At 42.6% G+C, this 13,646-nt stretch overlaps 1 protein-coding gene across 1 annotated transcript in view; it reads right to left on the bottom strand.

Moving 5' to 3' along the window:
• Positions 1-2,182, bottom strand: part of Exd2 (exonuclease 3'-5' domain containing 2) — a 36,645-nt gene extending 34,463 nt beyond the window's left edge. Inside the window, exon 1 of the mRNA XM_028876135.2 lies at positions 1,994-2,182. The gene's annotated coding sequence lies outside the window, so the exon portion shown is untranslated. The remainder of the gene's footprint in view (positions 1-1,993) is intronic.
• Between the last annotated feature and the right edge of the window lie 11,464 nt (positions 2,183-13,646).

Below are 13,646 nucleotides of genomic sequence, written 5' to 3'. Positions count from 1 at the left end.
TATCAAGATGTAGCCAACACATCTGCCTACACACTGCTATGGTTCCCACTATGACGATAATGGACTGAACCTCAGAACTGTAAGCCACCCAATGAAATGTTTTCTTTATAAGAGTTGCCATGGTCATGCTGTCTCTTTACAGCAATAGAGACCCTAAGACAGTGGCACAAAGCTTGCTTGTGGGAGTAACCAACCATTATCTGATTTGGTGTAAGGTCCACTCCATGAAATGAAACCTATACCTAACATTGCTTGGGATGACCAAAAGCCATATACTAGATAGTTCAAGGACCTGAGTAAAACCAAATCCTACTGTTCTTTAAAAAAAAAAAAAAAAAAAAAGGCAATAAAATGACTCCTAATGGCATTCTGCTATACTCATAGATCAGTGCCCTGCTCAGCCATCATCAAAGAAACTTCCTCCTGAAGTAGATGGGAACAAATACAGAGACCCACAGCCAGACATTACTTAGAGAATGAGACCTTGGAACACTCAACTCTAAATGGGATAATTCCATCAAATCCCCCCACAGGGCTCAGGGAACCCCGAGGAAGAGGAGGTGGAAAGAGTGTAAGAGCCAGAGGGGAGAAAGGACACCAGGGAAACAAGGTCCTCTAAATCAACTTGATCAAAGCTCATATGAGCTCACAAGAGACCGAGGCAGCATGCACAGGGCCTGCGGGGGTGTACACCAGGTCCTTTGCAAATATATTACGGCTTCCAGTTTAGTGTTTTTATGGGATTCCTGAGTATTCAAACAAATAGGTCGCTGACTCTTGGGTTTTCTCTTGGTCTCTTTCTTCTGTTTGTCTTGTCCAACTTTGATTTGATGGTTTTATCTTATTATATTTTATTTTGTTACATTTTATTATTATCATCCCTTAGAAGCCTGTTTGTTTTCCAATGAGCAACAGAAAGGGAGTGTATCAGGATGGGAAGGGAGGTGGGGAGGAATTGGGAGGGATAGAGAGAGTAGAAACTGTAAGCAGGATATATTATGTGAGGGGGGGAAAAATCTATTTTCAATTAAATAAATAAATAAATAAGTAGCACTAGCTGCTTTTCCAGGGGACCCAAATTTGGCTATCACTCCCATCAAGCAGCTCAAACCATCTGAAACTTCAGCTCCAGAAGATCAACACTCTTTTTGACAGCACACACTCACAGAGATACACATACACACACACACACACACACACACACACACAGATACATACAAAAATAAATCTTGACGGGTGTGGTGGAACAAGTTTTTAATCCCAGCACTTGGAAGGTAGAGGAAAACAGATATGAGCTCCAGGCTAGCCAGGACTACACAGTAAAACCCTGTCACCACCCCCACCACCCCCAAAAAAGTTAATAAAAATAAAACCAGTTTTGTGTTTCCAAGGAGATGTTATATAAGGGAACTTGCGTCCAATCGTATATCAAAAGCTTATAAAAGCTTGGGCTGTCTGAATTTTAATGAACAGATGTCAAATTTGAATAAATAAGGTTTAAAGTTCTAGTTTGATCTGCCCCGTGGATGTGAAAAGCCAAAGCCAGCGGTGGTTCCCTGCAAATGGCCGGGTCCACTGTGTGCGCCTGCAGGTACCCAGGTGGGGCGGGTCCCCCTGAGCCGGGAGGAAGGGCGGTAAGGGCTGCTTTTTAACTGACTGGGTCAGGAAGCCTCGAAGGGTTGGTGGATGCTCCTGACGAGAAGACGGGCAGATGGAAAGGGGCGGCCCGGGAAGGCTTGGGGACCAATGGCGGGGTGAGTCCTCCCCGAACCTTGAGGGCTCAACCGCCCACACCGAGTTAAGGACCAGGAGGCCGCGCCTCAGGGCGGGGAGAGGGGCAGGACCAACAACGCCTTGGGACCGCTGGAGCCCAACAGTCGCCCACGCGCAGAGTGGTACCTCCAGCATCCCGACCCTCTCGAGCCCCACTGGAAAGCCCTCTGCCCGGCACACAACCCCAGAGAAAGACTTTGCCAACCCGAGTTTCACTTACCTGCGGCCTCCAGCCTCGCCCGAACACCTGCGGCACCCCACGCTGGCAGGCTGGAACCCCCGGGGCGGTCTGGCCGCACCCACCCGGATGCATAAATGCCGTAGCCACTTCCGGCCCGGTAGCCGGCCAGGAGGATGTAAACCCCTCCTCCCCATGGCGTGTACCTATGGGCCGCGCCATTTTGTACGGAAGCCTCTAGGGCAGCTGTTACCTCCCCTGGTTCTCTGTTTGAGGGTGGGTTAAAATTGCAAAGACTTAATGTCGTCAGAAAAGTGGTGCTTTCTGAGATGGCGCTTTTGTCTTTTGCTTTTGGTTTTGAAGGAAGACGCCTACTGAACTTTCACAAATGCAATATAAGACGTGTAATTTTTCTCTTTTACCCTGGGTAGCGTTTCTCTACATTATTTCTCTTATATTTGGGCAGGAAAATAAGAAAACTGTTTAAAGAATGTGTTCTTCATTAGAATTGTATGTTATCTTTTGGCCATTAATAATTTATACCCCCCCTCTAATGTGTTTTGTCTCCACATATACCTTGAAGCATGCCTGAAGAAGCCAGAAGAGGGAGTTCGATCCACCCTCTGGAACTGGGATTATGGAAGGTTGTGAGCCACTGTGTGGGGTTTGGTTATCAAACCTGGGCCCTCTGGAAGAGCAGCCGGTGCTCTTCACTGCGAAGCCATCTCTCCTGTCCCTTATATCCTCTTTTATAACAACCACAATATTGCCTGTATAGGAAGCCATTCATTTAGGATTGATGGGTTTTTTGGTTTGCTTTGTTTTGTTTGTTTGTTTGGGAGGGGGGTTGTGGCAGGGTCTTGTGTGCTACAGTCTGACCTCTCCATATGTAGCCTTGAATTCCTGACCCTCCAGCTTCCATGTCCGAAATGCTAGGATTATAGGCAGGCATGTACTACCACACCCTTTTTCTGCAGTGGCGGGGATGGAACCCAGGCACAGCAAGGAATTTGAGGCCAGCCTGGGTTACATAAGACCCTATCTCAAGAAGGAGGAAGAGGAATTGTTTTTTATAAACTTTCATGATGTTTTTTTCTGTCCACTAAAGAGGCTTAGGAGCTAATTGGAAACACACACACACACACACACACACACACACACAGTGTTAGAAGTGAGAAAGGATATCTTCTTTGGAAGATGGAGAACCTTGGGAAAATGCCTATAATAATCTTTGAACTTCATAAAGTCCTCTTAGACTGACGGTGATACTCTCACACACCACGCAAAGGCACAAGTCACTGAACAATCATGGGTTGAATCAGCATTCCTTTTGTTCTTGAGGGAGTTGCTGAGGGATTGAGCTGAAGATGTGTGACTGAAGAGACAAGAAACTCTAAGGCTCTATGTAAGGAGAACTGACACAAGCCTGTACTCGCAGCACTGGCAGGAGGGAACCTGAAGACCAGAAGTTCAAGGTTATTTGTCATACTAGTAATGAGTTTCAGACCAGCTTGGCCTACATTACAGAGAGACTTTGTTTATAAGAGAGGGAAGGAGGGAAGAAAGGAAGGAAGACAGACTTAGAGAAGAATCAGCAAGGGTCCAAACTTCCTAGGAGGAGAATCTATCTTTAGAAGAGAGCTATTAGTTTAAGGTGTTTGGTCTGTCAGGGAGAAAGTTGAGTGACATCTCTGTCATTCTGTACTGCTCTTGTCCTAGAGGATTCTCTGGAGGAATTTAAATAGATAGAGAATTCTGAATCCAACTTTGCAAGAAAACGGCACAAGGCCATTTCTGGATCTGCTGGAGCTGGAGGGTGAAGAGTAGATAGATGACGTGTAGACCACAGAAGAAACACCACTGCAAGAGGCTTCAGTTGAAGGTGATAGCTTGAAGCTGGGTGGCAGGTCACCTGCCTGTAATAAAAGCTCTTGGGAGATGGAGGCAGGAAGACCAGGAGTTCAGCCATCCTCAGCTATATGAGAGAGACATGTCTAAACACACACACACACACACACACACACACACACACACACACACAAGTGGGGGTGGGGGGAGAAGGGAAGAAGAGGAGGGAAGGAGAGAGAGAGTAGGGAGGAACCACATACAACTCTATTTCCTTCTGAAACAATTGTTAATGTCCCGTAAAGGACAGGTATGGTCATACATACCTATAATCTCAGCACTGGGGAGGCTGAAGCAAGAGTTTCACTACATATTCGTGGAGGCCAATAGAGGCTCCCTAGTAAGGCCTTACTGTTACTGGACTGGACATTGTTAATATATATAATGGAGTTTTATGTCTAGATCTGTCAAATGTTAATGGACTAGACATTGTTAATGTAATCTTGACTGTATATTGCATATACTTATTGAAGATAGTTTTTCTTGTATTAGTTATAAGCTTTTTTGATTTTAGACAAAAAGAGAGGAAATGTGGTGGTATTGTGTTCCCCAAAATATTGTGTACTCTAATAAATTTATCTGGAGTCAGAGAACAGACAGCCACTAAATACAAAGGCTAGAAAATGGTGGCACTCACACCTTTAATCCTAGCATTCCAGAGATAGAAATCCCTCTGGATCTCTGTGAGTTCAAGGCCACATTGGAAATAGCCAAGCATGGTGACACATGCCTTTAATCCCAGAAAGCCAGCCTTTAATCCCAGGGCGTGGTGGTAGAAAGAGAAAGATATATAAGGCGTGAGGACCAGAAACTAGAAGCATTTTGGCTGGTTAAGCATTCAAGCTTTTGAGCAGTAATTCAGCTGAGACCCATTCTGGATGAGGACTCAGAGGCCTCCAGTCTGAGGAGACAAGACCAGCTGAGGATCCGGCGAGGTGAGATAGCTGTGGCTTGTTCTGTCTCTCTGACCTTCCAGTACTCACCCCAATAAACGGCCTCGGGTTTGATTTTATCAATAAGAACTTTTAAGATTCATGCTACACCTTACTCAAGGTCAGAAAGTCTGAGCTTGCTTTACCCAGCAGGGCTACATAATAGGATGATTTGGCCAAAGGCGTAGTTACCAGGTGTTGTGAAGGTCTACACTTGTTGGTACTTTATACCTCGACCTTGAGAGGGAGCGGTCTTTTGCTCCTTCCCTTGCTGATGTATAAAAAGCCCATCATGATTAAACTTGGGGTGACTGGGTATCTACCCAGGGCCCTCCTGAAGCTATCCTGTGTCTCTGTCTTTCTTGTTGTCTCCGTCTATATTTCTATCTAATATGTCTTCATTCCTCACTCCTTCCCACAAGAACCCTTCAGCATATCGGAGCTGGCCTCCGACACAAATTCAAGGCTACTCTGATTTATATATCATGTTCCAGACCAGCCAGGGCTACATAATCAAGACCCTATCCCAACCATGCCCCACCAAGTATATTAAACATAAACACATAGAACTTCAAGGTAGGGGCTGGAGAGATGCCTCAGTGGTTATGAGCATTTGCAGTTCTTGCAGAGGATCCTGGTTCAGTTTTTAGCACCCACATGGCAGCTCATAAACACATGAAACTCTAGTTCCAACACCCTTTTCTGGCCAGCAAGCCCCACCCCAGGGATTTTCCCCGTCTCAACCTCCACAGAGTTGGAGTTACAGTCGAAGCCATACCCGGTTTAGGTCAGTGCTGGGGATTTGAATTCAAGTCCTTGTGTTTTTACAGCAAGTACTCTTAACCCACTGAGCCACCTCTTCAGCACCAGGGTCACTGTCAAGGGGAAGCTACAGCCAAAGGATTACTTGAAAGTAGAAAACTCTCCCTCCCCGCTGCCCCCATTTATCAGGTTCTATGGGACCTATACTCTTCTTTGAGCTGTTGAAGAATCCTAAAGACTCATACATTCTTGGGAAATTGATATAAGCACAAATAGTTATTTTCAGACATTCAAATACATTCCATGTGGTGAGTTTCTGATGACTTCCCTCTGCCCACTGTGCAACAGGCCAGTTTTGTATCAACAGAGAAAATGGATTTCCTTCCTGGGGCTGTCGCTGACTGGTAGAACACTTGGCTTCCCTCAAACGATGCCCTAGATACAATCCCCATGTTGCCAAAGAGAAGTAGGGGGTGGACCAGGGAGGGGAAGGGAGATGAAAAGGGAAGACAAGAAGGGAAATGTATTGCAGCATTCATGAATGGTTTGTATATTTGTCTGGCCTTTGAACATCCCATTGAACTCACTGTAACATATCTCCTGGTTCCCTCATTCATTAGTGAATTTTAAAAAACAAATCTTTGAGCCATGTTCATGTCATGTCTCTATAAGAGTCAAAATTTTACCATTTAAAATGTCTTTCCCCTTTAATAAGTCTAATTTAAATATTCACTTTTGGTAGAGTTTTTTTTTTTTTAACCATAAATGTGAATTTTTATTTATCACTATAAAAATCTGAATTTTGGGCTGGAGAGATGGCTCAGAGGTTAAGAGCACCGACTGCTCTTCCAGAGGTCCTGAGTTCAATTCCCAGCACCCACATGGTAGCTCACAACCATCTGTAATGAGATCTGGCACCCTCTTCTGTGTACATAATAAATAAAAAAAAAAGAAGAAGAAAATACATGTTATTTAAAAAAAAAATCTGAATTTTAGGACTGGAGAGATGACTCAGTGGTTGCTCCTCCGGCACCCACACTCATGTGCCCATCCCCACATACAGGCACACACACACACATATACATAATTTAAAAATAAAACTTTAAAAATAATAAATATCAAAATCTGAATTTTAAACAGATTCTTGGACTAATTTTACAGCTCATTCAGCTTCAGCACCTGGGACTGAAGAGAGAACTCAGTGGTTAAGAGCACTCACTGGCTGTTCTGCAAATGGTCCGGATTCACTGCCCAGCACCCACACTGCCTCTCACAGGCCTCAGAACTCCAGCCTCTGTGATTCTGTAACGCCCTCTTCTGCCCCCTGGCTGGTACTGCATGCATATACACAGGTGCATGTAGATCGAACACTCAAACGCATAAGACAACAATAAATAAACCTTTAAAATACCGAAAGCTTGAACACCCACCTCATCACCAGCAACTTTTCCAGGACTGCCAAGAGTTCTCTCCATTCAAGCCTGGGCGTCTTCAGCACTTACTTCTCCACTGAAAACCGACTGCAGGGGACGCATCCAGCACGCCTCTTCTGTCTTCCCCGCCGCCGCTGTCTGCAGTCACTTTATTAGCTACTTCTTTAAAGTCATTTGCACCTCTGGGCTTATGATTTCCATTGTCTTCTGGATATGACAGACCTGCTGTTGCTGGAGGTCTCAAGTATATGGTGTTGTTTGTTTGTTTTTAGTAAAACCAATACAGAACAGATGAAGCAAAAAACATCAATTGTCTTGACATCCATATGAGATTCCATTATGGGCTGCTATTTTCTGATCATAGAATACATTTTGTCTTGGCATCACATTTAAGATCCATGCCAGGGAAGTCAATCAGGTGGGTTTTGGGCCTGAACATACTCAGCACTTAGCTCTAATTTTCTTTTTTTTAAAAAAAGATCTACTGGGCCAGGTGGTGGTAGTGCACAGCTTTGATCCCAGTACTCAGGAGGCAAAGGTAGGCAAATCTCTGAGTTCCAGGCCAGCATATTCTACAAGACTGAGTTCCAGGATGGCCAGGAATACACAGAGAAACCCTGTCTCAAAAAAACCAAACCAAAACCGAAAACAAACAAAAAAGATTTATTTGTTTATGTATATGGGTGTTTTATATTGCATGTATATCTGCATACCAGAAGAGGACATCCAACAGTTGCGAGCCACTATATGGGTGCTGGGAATTGAACTCAGGACTTCTGGAAGAGCAGCCAGTGCTGTTAACTGCTGAACCATTACTCCAGTCCTAGCTTGAATTTTCTAAATGCAACTTCACTATTCTGTAGCTCTGGAAGGCTCACACCAAGCACACAACCTCTGAGGCCATCAGATGGACGTTTGGTGCTTTTCATCCTTGGAATTAGTGTTCTGTTTTGTTTTTTTCTTCAGTATTTCTAATATCAAACACAGCCAGCACTTTCATAGCATACCAGTCTTTCTGGGATCCAACAACTTTACTTAATACAGCCTAAGCATGTTACTGGCATAAAACAGGTAGACCAACGCAAAAGAATAGAGGACTCAGAAATAAACTGACAAAGCTAACACACACACACACACACACACACACACACACACAGAGAGAGAGAGAGAGAGAGAGAGAGAGAGAGAGAGAGAGAGAGAGAGAGAGATCACTATCACTTAGATCAAGAATGTCTCCCAAAAGCCCATCTATTGAATGTTTCATCCTCAGCCTGGTGCCAAGCAGAACCTGTAAGAGGTGAGGCCATCCCTCAAAAAGGGATATTGAGAATTCCACCTCTTCTACCCTCTTCCCAACTGTAAAACAGGCCTCTTCAGATGCATGCTCTCTGCCATGAGAGACCACCTCACAAAGGCACAAGGGCAGTGCATATGGTAGCCTGAGATTCTGTTACCATGAACCAAAAGAGACTTTTCTGTTTATTTTTGATATGAACATCACTTTATTGTAATAAAGTCACAAGCGAAAGCATCACACAACCAGATAAACATAGTGATTTAAATAAACAAACGTCCTGTCCCAAACTCCATCCATCTCAGTGAACTTCTGCAAGTTACAACTTCCACTCTAAAACCAGGGAGCTTCACTCAGAGTTTTACACTTGCACTGTCAATTACATTTTTATTATCCTATCCAACACACACACACACACACACACACACACACACACACACACACACACACACAGAGAGAGAGAGAGAGAGAGAGAGAGAGAGAGAGAGAGAGAGAGGACAGAGTTAAAGCTAAATCAACAATTAGCTTTATATCCTCTTTCACAGCTCCTGTCTTTTACCTGCATTGTCCTTCTTCATCACCTAATAGTAGCCCTCCTTGCTTTCTTTTCTAAATCCTGTTAGCACACATTAGTTTAATGTATATGTATATATATATATAACATATATATGTTAGTTGCAGAATATTATTTTAAGGTGTGTTACTTTTGTTTATGTTGCATTTGTTTAACTCTGTGAAGCTGTGTTACTGTGCCTGTCTAAAACACACGATGGTCTGATAAAGAACTGAATGATCAATATCGAGGCAGGAGAAAGGATAGGTGGGGCTGGCAGGCAGAGAGAATATATAGAAAGAGAAATCTGGGAGGAGAAGAAGTAGCCAGAAGAAGGAGGACTCTAGGGGCCAGCCACCCAGCAAGCCACGGAGTAAGAGTAAGATTTACAGAAGTAAGAGAACGGGAAAAGACCAGAGGCAAAAGGTAGGTGGGATAATTCGAAGTTAAGGAAAGCTGGCAAGCAACAGGCTAAGCTAAAGCTAGACACTTATAAGTAAGAATAAGCCTCCATGTCTCCATGTGTGATTTATTTGAGAGCTGGGTGGTGGGGCCCCCCAAAAGAGCCAAAAGATAAAAAACAAACAACCCCAACATTTTGGTGTTCCAACATGGCCAGTATTTCCACAGGGCCTGAGAAAGCTTTGCGGGGGGAGGGGGGGGGAATATGGCTCATTTAAGAGTTTCTGCCTGGGCTGGAGAGATGGCTCAGCAGTTAAGAACATTGATTGGCTCCTCTTCCAGAGGCCCTGAGTTCAATTCCCAGCAACCACATGGTGGCTCACAACCATCTATAATGAGATCTGGTGCCCTCTTCTGGCATGCAGGCATATGTGCAGGCAGAACACTGTATACACAATAAATAAATTCTAAGAAAGAAAAAGAAATTAAAAAAAAAAAAAAGTTTCTGCCTGCTGGTAAGCCCTTGAGCAGCCAGTAGGAACAAAAAAAACTAAGTGACAATGCCTATCACAGTGCAAGCATCGGAATTCTCGAGCTCTAGGAAGGTTGAATGCAGTTCCTGGTCAGACAAACCTCTGAACCAGCCGGGAGTTTCACACTTGGTTTTCATGACCTGAGAATCGGGTGGAGGCAGCTGAGAGCCACGTGCAGAGGATCCAGGTTTAAGTTAGCAGTTTAAAGGTTTGCTTACATGGTCCAAAAAGGCTGAAGATACGCAATAAAAGAGATCCAGATGGAGAAACCTCTAAACAGGTTACAGTGTGTTTAACAATGTGTGTAGGCTTAAGGAAAGGAAAAGGGTATAGTCATAGAAAAAATGAATAGTCTAAAAATAATAATAAAGTCATTAAAGAGTAAAAGTAATATAAAGGAAAAAAGCCATGTAAGTTGGGAGATACACAGGGACTCTAGATCCTGTATAGTATTGTGTTGATTTTTTTTTTTTTTTCGAGACAGGGTTTCTCTGTGTAGCTTTGGAGCCTGTCTTGGAACTCACTCTGTAGCCCAGGCTGGCCTCGAACTCACAGAGATCCGCCTGCCTCTGCCTCCTGAGTGCTGGGCTTAAAGGTGTGCACCACCCCCGCCCAGCTTGTGTTAATTTTTAATTGTTTGAATGCTGAAGAGCAAAAGATAGCTGCTAGGACACATGGGATTGTGAGGACTGCAAAACTGAACCAAGCTAGATACTTTAGGACTATCTTAACTTTTAAAAAGAAGTCAAAAATGTATTTTTCAAATGAAAATCAAAAAACGCTTTGGAGTTTTGTTCCCACAGAAGATAAGTTGTGAATTCTATCAGGAATAATATGGATCAGGTGATCAAAGGAGACCTCCTGAATCTTGACAGGTGATATTATATATCAGCAAAGATTACTGCTGGTTTTCCCAGGACTTGGTCATTATCTCAAAATTTTGTCTCTGGGACCCTAAAAAAAAGATGCCTTTGCCCACAGACAACAAGAAGCAGTCTAGAGAAAACTATGCCCACATTCCCAAGAGTTGGGGGTTGTGGGTGGTTTTTTGGTTATTTGGTAGGTTATGGATGTTTGTTATCATTTAAGAGAATATAGCATATTGATACAAATTTAAAGTTACTTTTGTTACACTGTATATATGTTTCTACTCTTCTTTAGAGGATTTTTGTATATTGATAAAAATTTAAGGTTATTTTCGTTACAACATATTGTATGCATGTTTCTATTTTTGTTTGAGGTATTGTGCCTATGCAGTTCATTTGGAAATGTAGGGTAAAGTTCTAGTTTTTGAAAGGTATTATTATGAACTACTTAGGGTAATCAAGAAACATAGGTTAGTAATTAGTCATTTGTAACAATCAAATTTGTATATGTAAGATGTGCTTTCAAGATCATATAGATTTATTTTTTTACATATATAAATGGTTTTCAAACACTTCAAAGACCTATATAATATGGCATTTAAAATTTGTTAATTTAAAATTTTTCATGACAATGAGACACATTTGCTCCTGGCAGCACCAATTTGCTTCAGAGATGATGGGAACTGAAGAAACTCTTTATGAAGGCTGCTTTCACTGTAGCAAGGTTAGCCACTGGGCAAAGAAACTGTTCTTGCCTTTGACTGCTGACAATGTGCTGTGCAGACTGGATATGCAGGACACACAGGAAAAAGACTGTTGAACTATGCCAAAACAAATCAGGACAGTCTTTGAAAATTCCTGCTTCACAGAAGAGTCTGTCAGATATTCTTCAGGGCACAGAAATAAGCAACTGATGAACTTTGCCAATACAAGGCAAGACAGCCCTTCAAATTTCCTGCTTCACGGAGAAGTCTGCCTGATAACTTTAGGCCTGTAGGCTGAAGATGGATGCCCCAAGGTTGCAAAAGGAACTTTGGTTGACTGTCCAGGGAGTCAGATGTTTCTGTCCTTTCTAGAGCTTTGAAAGTTGTTTGCAATGCACTTTTTGTTTACTCAAATAATATTACCCTCTGGGTTCTTTGATGGACTTGAAGACTAAATACTTATAGTTGCAGTTTTCCTTAATTATGATAGAGAGTAAATTAGGTATAAAGCTTTAGATTCTTTAAGATAGGATAAATAATGGAATATTTTCTTTTAATTTGTCAGAAACAGATGAACTGGAATTCATTACATTGTGAATGTAATCTTTTTTTTTGTTGTTGTTGTTTTGTTTTGTTTTTTGAGACAGGGTTTCTCTGAAGCTTTGGAGCCTGTTCTGGACTAGCTCTGTAGACCAGTGTGGCCTCGAACTCACAGAGATCTGCCTGCCTCTGCCTCCCAAGTGCTGGGATTACAGGCGTGCACCACCACCACATGGCCATGAATGTAATCTTTACTTGATAATTATTCTTATTGTGTACAGTCTTGTTGTGTTAAAGACAAAACCTTTCATTTTTTTGTTTAGACAAAAAGGGGGAAATGTTGTAGAATATTATTTTAAGGTGTGTTACTTTTGTTTTCTGGAATATTTGTTTAATGGTGCAAAGATGTGTTTGAGTAAATAAAATTCACCTGTGATCAGGAGGCTGAGTCAGCAACTAGTGGACAGGAAGTGGTAGGGAGGAGCCAGATGGAGAAGGATTTTTAAGGAGGGGCGAGGAGAAGCATGAGGCATTTTTGGAGAACAAGAACAAGGAGAGGAGGTGAGCTACTTGCTATTCAGCCTCTCAGAAGAGCCAAATTCCACCTTAACCTTTGAATCTTGAGTTCTTTAGAGGGAGAGAGATTTAGTTACATTCCCTTCATAGCTTTGAAAGAGTCAGTGCCTGAGGGAATAGAATTCCCTCCAGCTACGGATGGCCCTTGTGGCCTAACCGCTGCTGGTAATGGTGAAGTTGCAGAATTGCAGTTGATATTTTGGACAGCTGTGGCTTAAAAGGCAGCAACAATTAAATAAAAGGACAACATTAGTTGACAAAAGTATACATTCTAAGCCTGTTATTGACATAAAAACAGGTAGACCAGTGTAACAGAATAGAGAACTCAGAAATGAACTGACAAAGCTCAAATTATCTAATTTTTAACAAAGGAGGCAAAAACATACATTTGGAAAAGTGTGGTGATATACTGTGTACTCTAATAAGCTTGCCTGAGGATCAGAGGACAGAACCAGCCACTAGATTAGAAATAGAGCCAGGCACACATGTTTAATCCTAGCACTTGAGATCTCATGCCTTTGCTTGGGAAGCACACATGCCTTTAATCCCAGGAAGTAATATGGCAGGGCAGAGAAAGGTCTAAAAGGCATGAGGAGACAGAAACTCACTCTCTTGAAGCTGAGGATTTCGCAGAGGTAAGAACTAGTGGGTGCTTTTCTGCTTTTCTCATCTTTTGGCTTTCACCATGATATCTGGCTCTGGGTTTTTTGTTTTTTGTTTTTATTAAAAGACCATCTAAGGGGCTGGAGAGATGGCTCAGAGGTTAAGAGCACTGACTGCTCTTCCAGAGGTCCTGAGTTCAATTCCCAGTGCCCATATGGCAGCTCACAATTGCCTGTAACTCCAAGACCTGATATCCTCATACAGACATACATGCAGACAAAGCATCAATACACATAAAATTAAAAAAAAAAGACCATCTAAGATTTGAACAACAGAAAAGGGTAGCCTATTTACAAACAATGCTGGCAAAACTGGATCTCCACCTGAAAAACAATGAATTTAGGTGATTAATACCTCTCACTTTGTATAAAAATCAACTTGAGATGGATCAAAGACTTTAATTAAAAACCTGAAATGCTGAAGCTATTAAATGAAAGTACAGGGAATGCTCTTCAAGACAGGCAAGAACTTTCTGAACAGAACTGCAACAGCACAGGAACCAGCCCCAAATGTCAACAGGTGGGACTCCATG

Source organism: Peromyscus leucopus, chromosome 14 (genome assembly GCF_004664715.2).
Source record: "Peromyscus leucopus breed LL Stock chromosome 14, UCI_PerLeu_2.1, whole genome shotgun sequence".
Taxonomy (NCBI): Eukaryota; Metazoa; Chordata; class Mammalia; order Rodentia; family Cricetidae; genus Peromyscus; species Peromyscus leucopus.
The sequence above is the reverse complement of the archived record's forward strand: the minus strand, read 5'-3'. Positions and strand labels throughout refer to the sequence as shown.